We start from the raw sequence: 11,747 nt of genomic DNA on the forward strand, positions 1-11,747 counted from the left end.
CACTGCAACAAGTAAGACTAAGGGAAGCCTGTCCATCAAGTTAAAACAGGCTGACTGTCACACGACTTTCAGACTTTCCATGACCTCTCTGCACAATGTTCTGCGTTGCAATTAGCTAGAGTACATCTGCAACAGTTTTTTTTGTATTTTCAGTTATTTTGCCTGCTTTGTTTTTTGACATGGAGCATGGAAGAAATGGTCTCCATGACCCTTTTAAGCTCCTTCCATCCATACCAAGCATTGTTATGTTCCTTGGACTGAGTAAGCATTAGGGTTCAAGCCATCTGTGTTTTTTTTAAAACTTTATTCAGATACATTTAGTACATTGCAATTTCTAGTAGGAATTTTGATTTTGCATTCCTCAAAACAATATACTTGTAGGCCTGATTGTATTTATTTTCTAATACACACACACACACACACACACACACACACACACATATATCGATAGATAGATATACAATATATATATATATATAGTATATATATATATTGTATGTTATTAGAAAATAAATACAATCAGGAGGGATTTTTACAAATTCTAAATGTACAAAACATACAATTAAAATGCTCTCCTCAAAGCCAGCTGACAATTAAAAATCACATTAATTTTACTTTACTGAAAAAAAATCAAATAAACAAAAAAGAAATAAAATTCATGAAAAATATGTTTGTTGGCTTTTTCCAGTGTACACTCACCAACTCTGGTTTGGTCGTAATAAACCTGTTCTTCACAGAGTTAGATGTAAACAGCTGTTATGCTCTCCTCAAACCTATCAGACACTATTGAAAAACACAACTCAACAGAAACAAAATCAAAACCATCTTGGTTTGCTTAGTTTCCACTGTGAATACCATCCAATCTAGTTTGGTCGAAATAAAGCCTTCCCAGTGAGCCCCAACCGGGATTACAATGTTGATTACTAGTTGAAAACTGGGTGATATTTGCTTTGAACGTCTAAGACAGGGGTCTCAAACTCATTTTCACTCCGGGCCACATCAGCATCATGGTCGCCCACAAAGGGCCAGTTGTAAATGTAACTACTCGTAACATATTGTTAAATAACTCTCTGCATTTGATTATTGTACATGCAGTTATATAAATGTAAAAATATATTTAAGCACATTTCTGTTATTATAACTTAAATCCTTTTAATTTAGAGTTAATAAACCCACATTACTCTATCAAACTATTGAAGAAAATAACAAAGACAAATATCAAACAAGTTATTACAATAACTTTGTTCAATGCTTAAAATCCTTTCAAGGGTGCGTTTGCACAATCCCACATGAAGTATTTCACGTGTTTTAAAGTCACGTTTAAAGTAGTCTTCAATGTACTCACAATACATTTCCATTTCAAATGTACAGTAACCAGCCAATGAGCTGCTTCTATGACTGTGTGTTTAAGTATCTCATAATTTTGAGTTTCTATTTCATAATTTTGAATTAAAACTCTGCGGGCCGGGAGTTTGAGACCCCTGGTCTAAGACCTATTTTCGCCATCTTTTCAACCAGCTGAAATGCAGTTTGAACATCAACGTGTCACAAAATACCAATTTGTTTGAAAAGGTTTGTAGGTTGAAAGAGAGACGATATTGGTTGTGAACGTATTCCTCGAAAGTCACATTACACTAGATGGTGAAAAGTGGTCTACACAAAGATTTGAACGCTTTAAATGTTTCATATAACATGTCATAAATATAGAACTATAGACCGTGTGCTGCCAAAAAGATGCTCCCAAGATATCGTAATGGGAGCAGTGTACATTCTGTCCATACATTCATGTGAAATACGAGTGTGTGTTACTGCTGGAACACGCATGCGCAGGTACTTTGGCTCAGACTGCCTCAAGAGAGGCTTTACACAAACTACATACTTTGTAAGTACTTGAACCACTGGATTCCAATAATGCAAACCAAAATTACCACCAGTAGTATAATTTTATGCTGCTCACAATGCGGCCTTGGCTGCTAGCTTGTAGCGTTAGCATGTTAGCTTGTAGCGTACTGTAGCATGGATCAACAGTAAACAATGTGTGTAAGTTAATGTTGGAGACTGTCTTCATGGGCTGTCGCTGTATCAAGTGCGTTTTTAGGCCATTTCTCAGACAGCAACATACAAACAAAGTATTATACTGTGTAATATCCCAGTGAGCATCTGTGTTAAAAAAAAGATGTTTAAAAAACGACAATGGTCATTGGTGATAAAACATTCAAAACTGGTTTCAAAAAGTGAATATTTTTTTCTAATACTTTTATTTTTTATGTCCACCTTGAAAATATCACAGACTATCTAAAACCGGCTCCCGTGTGGCATCGACAACATTTAATGATAAACAAACTGTACCTGTATAACGCTTTTCTACACAGTAAAATTGGTAGTGTTAATTGGTGTTCATTTTCCAGTGAAAAATATTTTGAGTTGATCAGTGTTGATGTGGGTGTTCTTTTAGCACTTGCAGTGCTGAAATAGCTCTTGGGGTGGAGTTCTTGCAGCGAGTTAATGCAATGCAATCCTGACTGAATTACGTACATATCTGGTTCTCTTTCATAGCATTCGTTTCGTGTCTCACATTGGGAACGCCATCAGAAGCTCCTATTGCATTCTGCCAGCCAGGATTGACTGGAACTAAGCATGTCAGTGTCAAGGAGGGTGGAGGCCCCACCCTTATAAAAGGGCTTGACGCTACGCTGCCAGTCATTCAAAAACCTCTTCTCGCTACGAGCAAAAGTTCCAACCTTTTATCTCTCGAACTGTCCATAGACTCGAGCGAAAACTCGGTCACCGGGCGCTTTGTTCACGTACTGGTTAGTAATTTGAGATTACCACTCATACTAGCCTGTCACCAAACAGTAGTCCGAGCTGCTAACTGTGGAGTGTAGCAATACTTTCAACAGCTATCCAACCAGAGTGGCAACACTCCGAGGTAGCAATACCCCATGAAAGTGAAACCCTTTCCTCAAACCGCTAGCTTCACGGGGCTAACGCATCACAGACTCGCAATACTCCCGCTGTATAACCCGCAACACTCCCAGTCAGCCCCTGCTAACCCTAGCCACACCAGGCTAATAGCACACACACACACACACACACACAGCGTAACTTTAGCTTTACAGCTAATTATCTCTGCTAGTGACAATGGCTACCGCTTTTGTCCCTAAAGCAGATGAGAAAATGCAGGCACGAGCGATAAAATATCAATAAAATATTGAGCTGGGACACTCACCATGTGTGTGATGTGTCTTGGTTTGAAACATGCCCAAGCAGCCTTTGATTCCACAGAGGAGTGCACGCACTGTGGCCGATTCTCCCTCAAAGTGCTACGTCGCTGTCTGGCTCGTCAGACGAATATCACTGGCGGCGACCCGGTTATGGCTTCCACTGCAGCTGCTCCAGAGCCGATGGAGCTAGCCGAGTTGATGGTCCCCGAAGCTGAGGCTGGAACGAGCTGGGGAGATCACCTGGACCTTGTGGACCCGCTGCCCCAATAATTAGTCCAATTTTCCGGTCCCTGCCTCACGGCACACCCGCAGGATTATTCGGTGGAAGTGGCGGATGACTGTGGCGGATGATGGGTCGGAACTCCTCATGACTGACGAGGATAACGAGTCTTCTCTATTGTCTGGCCGGGTTGCAAAACCCAAAGCCTCCGTGGCTCCGGCGGGTGATGGGAACGCATCTTCCCCTATATTAGACTTGGACGTATGTAAATGCACCGCCGCTAAGCTCAACATCCCATGGCCCGAAGTCCAAGCTGAGGTGACACAGTCCCGTTATGATGGGAAAAAGCTGCCCAAAGTGAAAAGGACAGGAAAACAGCTCCTGCCAATCTTTCCAGAACTACTGGAGGAATTTGCTATCTGTTGGCGCAAAAAGCCGTACTGAGAGAAGCATCCTGTGGCAGGCAGTTCCATGCTTGACAGTGAGGGAATGGAGAGCCACGGCTTTCGCAACATGCCCCCAGTGGAGCCCGTGGTGGCGGCTCACCTCTTCCCGAAAACATCTCCGTCGTCCCCAGGACCCGCTCACCCATCCAGACAGGACCGCCAGTCCAACCTGACAGATAAGGCGTACAAGGCTGCTGCACTGTCGGTCAGGGCCCTTAATGCCACATCTCTCCTAATGGCATACCAAGCCGAGCTGGAGGAGGAGATGACGGCATCCCCTGACCCGGCGTTATGGGAAGAGGTGTGCATCATCACCGACCACTGCCTGCACCTCGACAAGGTAGCGATCCAGTCGCAAGGTAGAGCCATGGGGTTGATGGTTTTGAAGGAGAGAACCCGCTGGCTGAATCTCACCACCTTGTTGGCCAAAGAGAAGGAAGACCTCCTTGACACCCCTATAACACCCCAGGGTCTCTTAGGCCTAGTCCACACTACTCCAGTTTTACTCCATCTTTGCTATGTTTATACTGAGCAGCCACACTACGTCGGAGTTTTGGAGCACCCTAAACGGAGGAGCCTGACAACTCCGCCGAGGTTGGAGGTATTTGAAAACTCCGGGGTTTTGGTTGAGTGTAGACGGTGGGACACGGATGTGCTTAGAAAGAATTTACGCCCACACCTGTGTTCGCTACTCGATTGGTTCTTGGCAACCATGACGTCTCCGTCCCTGATTTGTCACACTCACTAGCACGTGACCCGTACCTGGAAGAAAACAAACAGCCGGGCGACCAGCAGCGATTAATTTCAACATGGATAACGAATGGCAAGCCTTGCTTGCTTTGTTGTCTGTACTAGCAGCTATTGTGGAGTTAAATTCGTAATTTTACAATGCTGCTACTGCCTACAGTCTGAGGAGGCGAGCTATTCTTCGAGCGATGAGCGACAATTCCCGAGTCCAGAGACGCCATCAGCCGTACATGGAGCGCCGGTTTTGGGTGAGACCAGGAAGAACGAGCGCCTGGTGGAATAATTTCATCAATGAAGTTATGATTCCCGAAGAATGGCGAGAAAACTTTCGAATGTCCAGATCGGCATTGATCACCCTTAGCGAAATGCTACGTCCGCATGTGGAGGGAGCAACAACCACGATGAGCGCGCCCGTGGATGTACTTACAAAAGGTAGCGTGCACGCTGTATTACCTGTTGCGTACTAGCAGCTGTTGTGCAGTAAAAAGTCTGCATTTATTTAGAAAACACAGAGGAAGCGAGTGATCGACGTGTGTTGACCACATTTATGGACCATAATCTAGTTAAAATCAACACGTAAACGTTTAAGTGTGGGGGGGAGATCGAGAGAGAGAGAGCTGCAACTACATCTGAAAAATAAAACTTCTAACTCTTTCCACGAACTGTGTCTGAGTTTATAGAGGAAGATTTTAGAGGAAGAACTTCAGTATCAAATACAACCTTTCATTATTAAAGACTACTTTATTACTCTGTTGTATTTTTTTTAACGAAGCAAGCAATCCACTTCCTGTTTACACCGTCACGCATATGCCCAGTGTATGTTAATGGTCACGTGCTGTCCGCCTTCAAAGGCTGCCATGTGGATGCAGATCAACTTGAGAATGATGCTGAAACTCCCGTGTGGACGGAGATCGTTTCTATTTGACAACTCTGCATCCAACTAGACACGGAGTAGTGAGGACAGAGACAGATCACCAACTACAAGTCAAAAGCCTCACACTCCATGAACGACCTCCGCCTGGCAGACGAGCTGAACGAGTTCTACTGTCCCTTTGATAATGGGACAGCCCTGACTCCATCCCCCACAGCTCCATCAACCAGCCCCAGACCACCAGGTCCCCCTCCCCCAGCCCACGCGAGGATCCTGTTTGTGGACTTCAGCTCTGCCTTCAACACCATCATCCAGTCTTTGCTGCACGACAAGCTCTCCCAGCTGCACGTGCCCGACTCCACCTGCAAGTGGATCACATACTTCCTGTCTGACAGGGAGCAGCACGTCAAGCTGGGAAAACACGTCTCAGCCTCTCGAACCATCAGCACCGGTTCCCCCCCAAGGCTGCGTTCTTTCCCCTCTGCTCTTCTCCTGTACACCAACAGCTGCACCTCCAGTTACCAGTCCGTCAAGCTCCTGAAGTTCGCGCTTGACACCACCCTCATTTGACTAATCTCTGGTGGGGATGAGTCCGCCTACAGGTGGGAGACTGACCATCTGGTGACCTGGTGCGGTCTGAACAACCTAGAGCTCAACGCTCTAAAGACAGTGGAGATGGTTGTGGATTTCAGGAAGAACATCGCCCCACCAGCCCCTATCACTCTGTGTGACTCCCCCGTCGAAGTGATGGAGTCCTTCCGCTTCCTGGGCTCCATCATATCCCAGGACCTCAAGTGGGAGCTCAACATCAGCTCCATCACCAAGAAGGCAGTCGGGCTCATTAACAGGGCCCGGGACCCCCACTGACTCTGTCATCCCCAGGACAAATTCCCACCGGTCACTCCCCCGCACATCCCTTCTATTACGCTCAACACTTTCACACTACACTTACATCTCACTGGTTTATAGTCCTGTTACCTGTCCGCTTGTGCACTCGACTTCACTTTATTTTATATTTCACTTTATCCTGTATTCCACTTCATTGTATATTTTTCTTTATCTTATATTTTCTGCAAATTTTCTGTAAAAGTGTTTGTACTTTGCATTGCCAATTGTTATATGTTGTGCACCTCCCGTCATGTCAAATTTCTTGTATGTTCAACATACAATGGCAATAAACAGTTTCTGATTGTGGGGCCAGTGGAAGTAATGTTAGGCGTTTGATTTGATACCAGGCGAAATAAACAAACATTTTAAAACACTTGTTTACATTCCAATTTTGGAAACAATCTAATTTATATGCCGCAATTCTTATATTTGCAAACCTTGGGAACCTTGTGTATCAAAAACTGACAGATATGACGACTTCTACTATGGAAATGTCTTCAAGACACATCCATTTTTCTCTAAACAACAAACTTCTTTACTGATTCAGATGTACTATGATGACTTTGAAAGGGCTAACTGTTGTGGAATATTTCTTAAACTATTCGAGAGAAAAGTGTAAAGTGTTTTCAAATCAATGTCAAATAACCCAAATAATAAATAAATTTTAAGTACCCTAAAATCATCTTCATGCATGCTACCTTTATACCCACAGACGAGAAACCAGCTGAAACAGGCAAGGGGAAGAATGATGGGAGACAGACATTTGTGTAAACTGTGCAATGTCTGGTATACCTTCTGCAACAGCAAAAATAGGCCTGGTTCTATGTCGAGGCCATATATAGCCTGCAAATGTCTCCTCCTGTGCTCTTTGACCTATGTGGATGTATATGTTAATGTGGAGGTTTATGTTAGACCTATGTGGATGTTTATGTCGATGTGGGAGGTTTATGTTACAGCAGGCGCTGTCCGTCTAAGGAGAACTAAGCAGAGAGCAGAATAAAAACATTTTTTCCTAGTACATAACCCACTGGGTTCAAAACGTGGCAGTCACAAAATATGGGCTCTTTATATTTCTCTCTTTATTTTGTCCTCAGAAATCTGCCGCCAAAGTTTAACTCCACTTCAATAAACATTAATTTGGTTGCACTGTTTCATACTGAAGATGTGACAAAATATGGCGTTGATCCTCTTCTGCAACCTCTGATTGATAACATCAAAACACTGGAGAGTCACGGCCTTTATTTGCCTTAAAAGTCCATGGCACTATATGTCAGATAACTGGGGACAATTTTTGAAATAAACTGAAATTAGATGCAATCAGAACCAGAGAAGTTATCAGTGTTTGGTTTAAAGAGAAAGTCAACTCTTAACAGCCTGCAGTTTTCATGTTTGCCACAATTTTACTTTAGACATAATGCACGACATTCTTGAAGGGGTGGGTCAGTCTGAGATGAAGTTATTGTTACAGTAGCTCTCAGAAAATGTTTTGTCAAGGACAATGTTTGTTCTCTAGGATTTGTGCTTTTGACTATGGATACTTGGAGCGCACCAATTGCCCTACAAGGATTAACCTGGACGGTAGTGGCAATAACATAGGACTCAATTCCACTTTGTCTGGTAAGAAACACACTTTGGTTTTTGGTTGACATTGTGCCAGAAGGAAACCAAAACTGGACTTTGCTGCTGCTTTTACTGCAGATAATAAACATCATATCTTCTCCATCTGTTACACTAGGCATGACTGTACATTTAAAGCATTTTATAATAATTGTTCAAAATCGGACCCCTGATGTGGAGCATGAGATTTAAAGCCAAACAAGGCTTTTAAAAACACAACTTCAAGAACATAACTAAATCTCTTGCAATGAAACATCAAATGTCCATATGTGGACAATAGTGACATATTTGCCCGAGCCCTGCATGCTGCTGTCCCAAAAGATATCTTCTCTACCAACTGGGTTAAAATCAGTGGGACAGAGTACAGGGCAGGACTAATCATTTGCAGTGAGTGATCATGATATGCCTGGGTTTTGCAGAATAAAGATACTTTTTTGTCGACAGTGTTATATACTTTGAAGTGAACAAGCTTGTCGTTGACCATTTCTATGCCTACCAAGTATGTGAACGTCATGAGAAAGATGTAATCAAAGCAGACAGTCTTGTTATTTGTGAGCCCTTTGACTTACAAAGTGCTTATGGTGAAGATGAGAGCCTATATATTGTACCATTATTGTCACGGGACATAATGAGGACTCAAGCGCAGACAGTCAGGTGAAGTGAAAAAAGGGTTTAATGAAAATCCAAAGACAAAGAGGGAATCCAAGGACAAGACAAGGGGGGAAATCCGGCAGGACCAGGTAGACTGGGAAACCGGGAACAGGACGAGCAAAACGGGCGGGTAGGTAGGAAACAAACACAATGATCTGGCAGTGTGAGGCAGGGGTTTAAATAGTGAAGGAGGCAGAGTGAGCAGGTGCACTGAATGAACTGATGAGGTGAGTGTGACTGGCAGGTGCACTGAATGAACTGATTAGGTGAGTGAGAAGCTACAGAAAGAAACACAAAGACACAGAACACAGAACACACAGGGCAAAGCCTGATCATGACAATTATTTTCTTTGTAAATGTGCATATGTACTTAAGTTGTGCCCATGGTGCTTGGAAGATAAGATGCATGTGCAAATGTGATGCATGTATCCAAGGCGGCTTTCTCTGTGAGCTCAACTCTTCTCGACAACAGGCAACAATTAATTTGTATTTATTAAGCAACAATATCAATATAACATGAACAATGTTCTTTAAATACAACTAAAATGAAATAGAAAGTACACGATTGTTGAACAAAATGGCCCTTTCCTTCTTTAAATGTGAGCGACTGTGGCTCAGTGGTAGAGCAGGGTCGTCCTTCAATCAGAGGATCGTCGGTTTGATCCCCGGCTCCGCTAGTCTATGTGGATGTGTCCTTGAGCAAGACACCTAACCCCCCAAATTGCTCCTGCAGGCTGTTCCTGCGATGTATGAATGTTAGTTAGTTAGTACTGATGGGCAGGTGGCACCTTGCATGTTAGCCCCTGCCATCAGTGTATGAATGGGTGTGAATGGGTGAGTGATGACATGTAGTGTTAAAGCGCTTTGAGCGGTCGAAAGATTATAAAAGCGCTATATACGTACAGTCAATTTACCGGGCAGCTTGTTTTTTTTTTTTTTTTTTTTAAATTCTGGTTACGTTTTTGCACTTTGTTTCATTTAACTTTTTATTAATAAATGCCACTTTTATGCACAACTCCTGCTTATCAACCTGGCTCCTCAACATCACTTTTTAAAGTTTACCTGTGCCAAACTAGCTCCTCTGCCCGTGATATGGGGTGGCGGCTCTACAAACAGGCAAGACAAATATTTGTCAAATTTCAAATGTGATGATATACATAATTATGGTATTTCAGTGAACAAATTGTTGATTTTTTTAGTGTAAAGGCCTTTGCAAACAGTCTGTATAGCTAAAGCTGCCTCGAGCACGAGTTCCTTAGCTTAGCTTCTTTCCAATGTGATTTATTCGTTAGCCCTGTTTGGGACTAGTGTTATTTAATGCTTTCGCAACAGATAGGATAATAAAACTCATCCGACTTGGTGTGCAAGGTTTCTTACCGATTTTATCGGATGGCGAATTAAAAGGCCGCATACAATGTGTGCTTGGCATTGACCATCAAGGAACCAATCTATCTTTAAATATTGTGTGCTTATTTGTTTAATTGTGACGGATTGATTATTTATAGTATTCAACATGGTAATAATAAATCTACTGTTCCTTTACAACTCATTGTACCATACACATCATTGAACAGCAAAGTTCACCTTGACGGGCTGATGAACAGTTATTTCACAGTTTTTTTTAGACCTTTGCCAAATGTTGAATCATCCCTCAAAATAACAACAAATATTGTAAGCATACCTGCAAACTTGTCGCTTTTCAGGGGGGTCAACTGGCCAGCCAGCGTTTCTCAGATTGGAGTGAGACGAGGAGAAAAGGTTATGTCATGATCTTCGCAATAGTACATCTTTGACGTGTCGAGTCTTGGCCAATCAGTGTTCAGATGTGTACAGCGTCTTCATTTCCCTCCGTTACAGTTTAAGTTACGTTATGTTCCGTTACCGTTCAGACTTGCTGGGTTAAGTTAACCTCCACTGCATGCGGAACTTTGTGGACTGTTAACATTCGTCATTATCGCGATTTAGGAGGAAAAAACGTAACGTGATGAAACATGCAGCCCCCCCCCGTGTTCCGGTTCAGTCCACGCGGTCGCTCATTAACATTAAACCGGAACACCAGCGCATCTGGTTGCAGGTTGTTTGTTTTAACTCAAATTAGAATGAGGCGATTTCGTGGTGATAACTTTTATGACCACGAAACATGAGGCCCAGATACCGATGAGATGATGAGGTCAAAGAGCTTCAGGGAGAGGAGGCTGGTTGTGTAGCGCAGCTTGACGCAGGGCTGAGATGTGAGTACAGCTTCCTGCTGTCACCGTGTTTTAAATACATTGATAAGGCAGGGTATGATGAATGCAGCCTCTGCTCCAAGGAGATGAACTACAGTAACAAGGGCTCACATGTCCTCTCATCACACTGTACACACTGTTCACTGTGATGACCACAGCCAGTGTACTAACAGTCCCAACAGTCCCACGTGCAGTTGCTCCCAAGGGCCCTGAAGTAATGAGAGAGAGTGTTAAGGCGCCTGTATCTTCATTTCAGCAGGTTGCTAATGCAGAGGTGTGTATAGATCACAGCTATTATTTTACTCTTGATAAGCTACTTTAGCCAGAGTAGATTATCATTTTCATTTAAATAATTGAACTGGATTGAATGCATATTAATTACAAATAGAAGATAGGCCAAAATTCTAACAGCTTTACAGTAACAATGGAAGTTAATAGTAAGCCATACCGTAACAGTAGAAGTTAATATGAAGCCATACAGTAACAGGGTTCAATGAAAACGAATCACTTTATTTTGTACAGGCGATGGTTCTCGCTACTCTTGCTATCTTTGTCTTTATATGATTAAAACTTTTGAAAATGAGACCGCGGTCTCAATGGAATTTGTCTTAATAAAGGTTAATATTAATAATAGAGCTGAAATACTGATTAATAACTGAATAATAAATTAGTTTTTTGCTTAAAGTAAATGTCTTATCACTTAATTTTCTTATCAGAGTACACCCGAATGCTACATTACCCCCCCCCCCCCGGACTGGTTTTTGTGCTTCTTACCAAACGAAGAAACAGTAGACTTTACATTTCAAAATTAGCAGCACAAGGCATATGTTTCAAAAGTACCATTTCCCAGTTTTT

Source organism: Melanostigma gelatinosum, assembly GCF_949748355.1.
Source record: "Melanostigma gelatinosum genome assembly, chromosome: 19".
In the NCBI taxonomy this organism is placed as follows: domain Eukaryota; kingdom Metazoa; phylum Chordata; class Actinopteri; order Perciformes; family Zoarcidae; genus Melanostigma; species Melanostigma gelatinosum.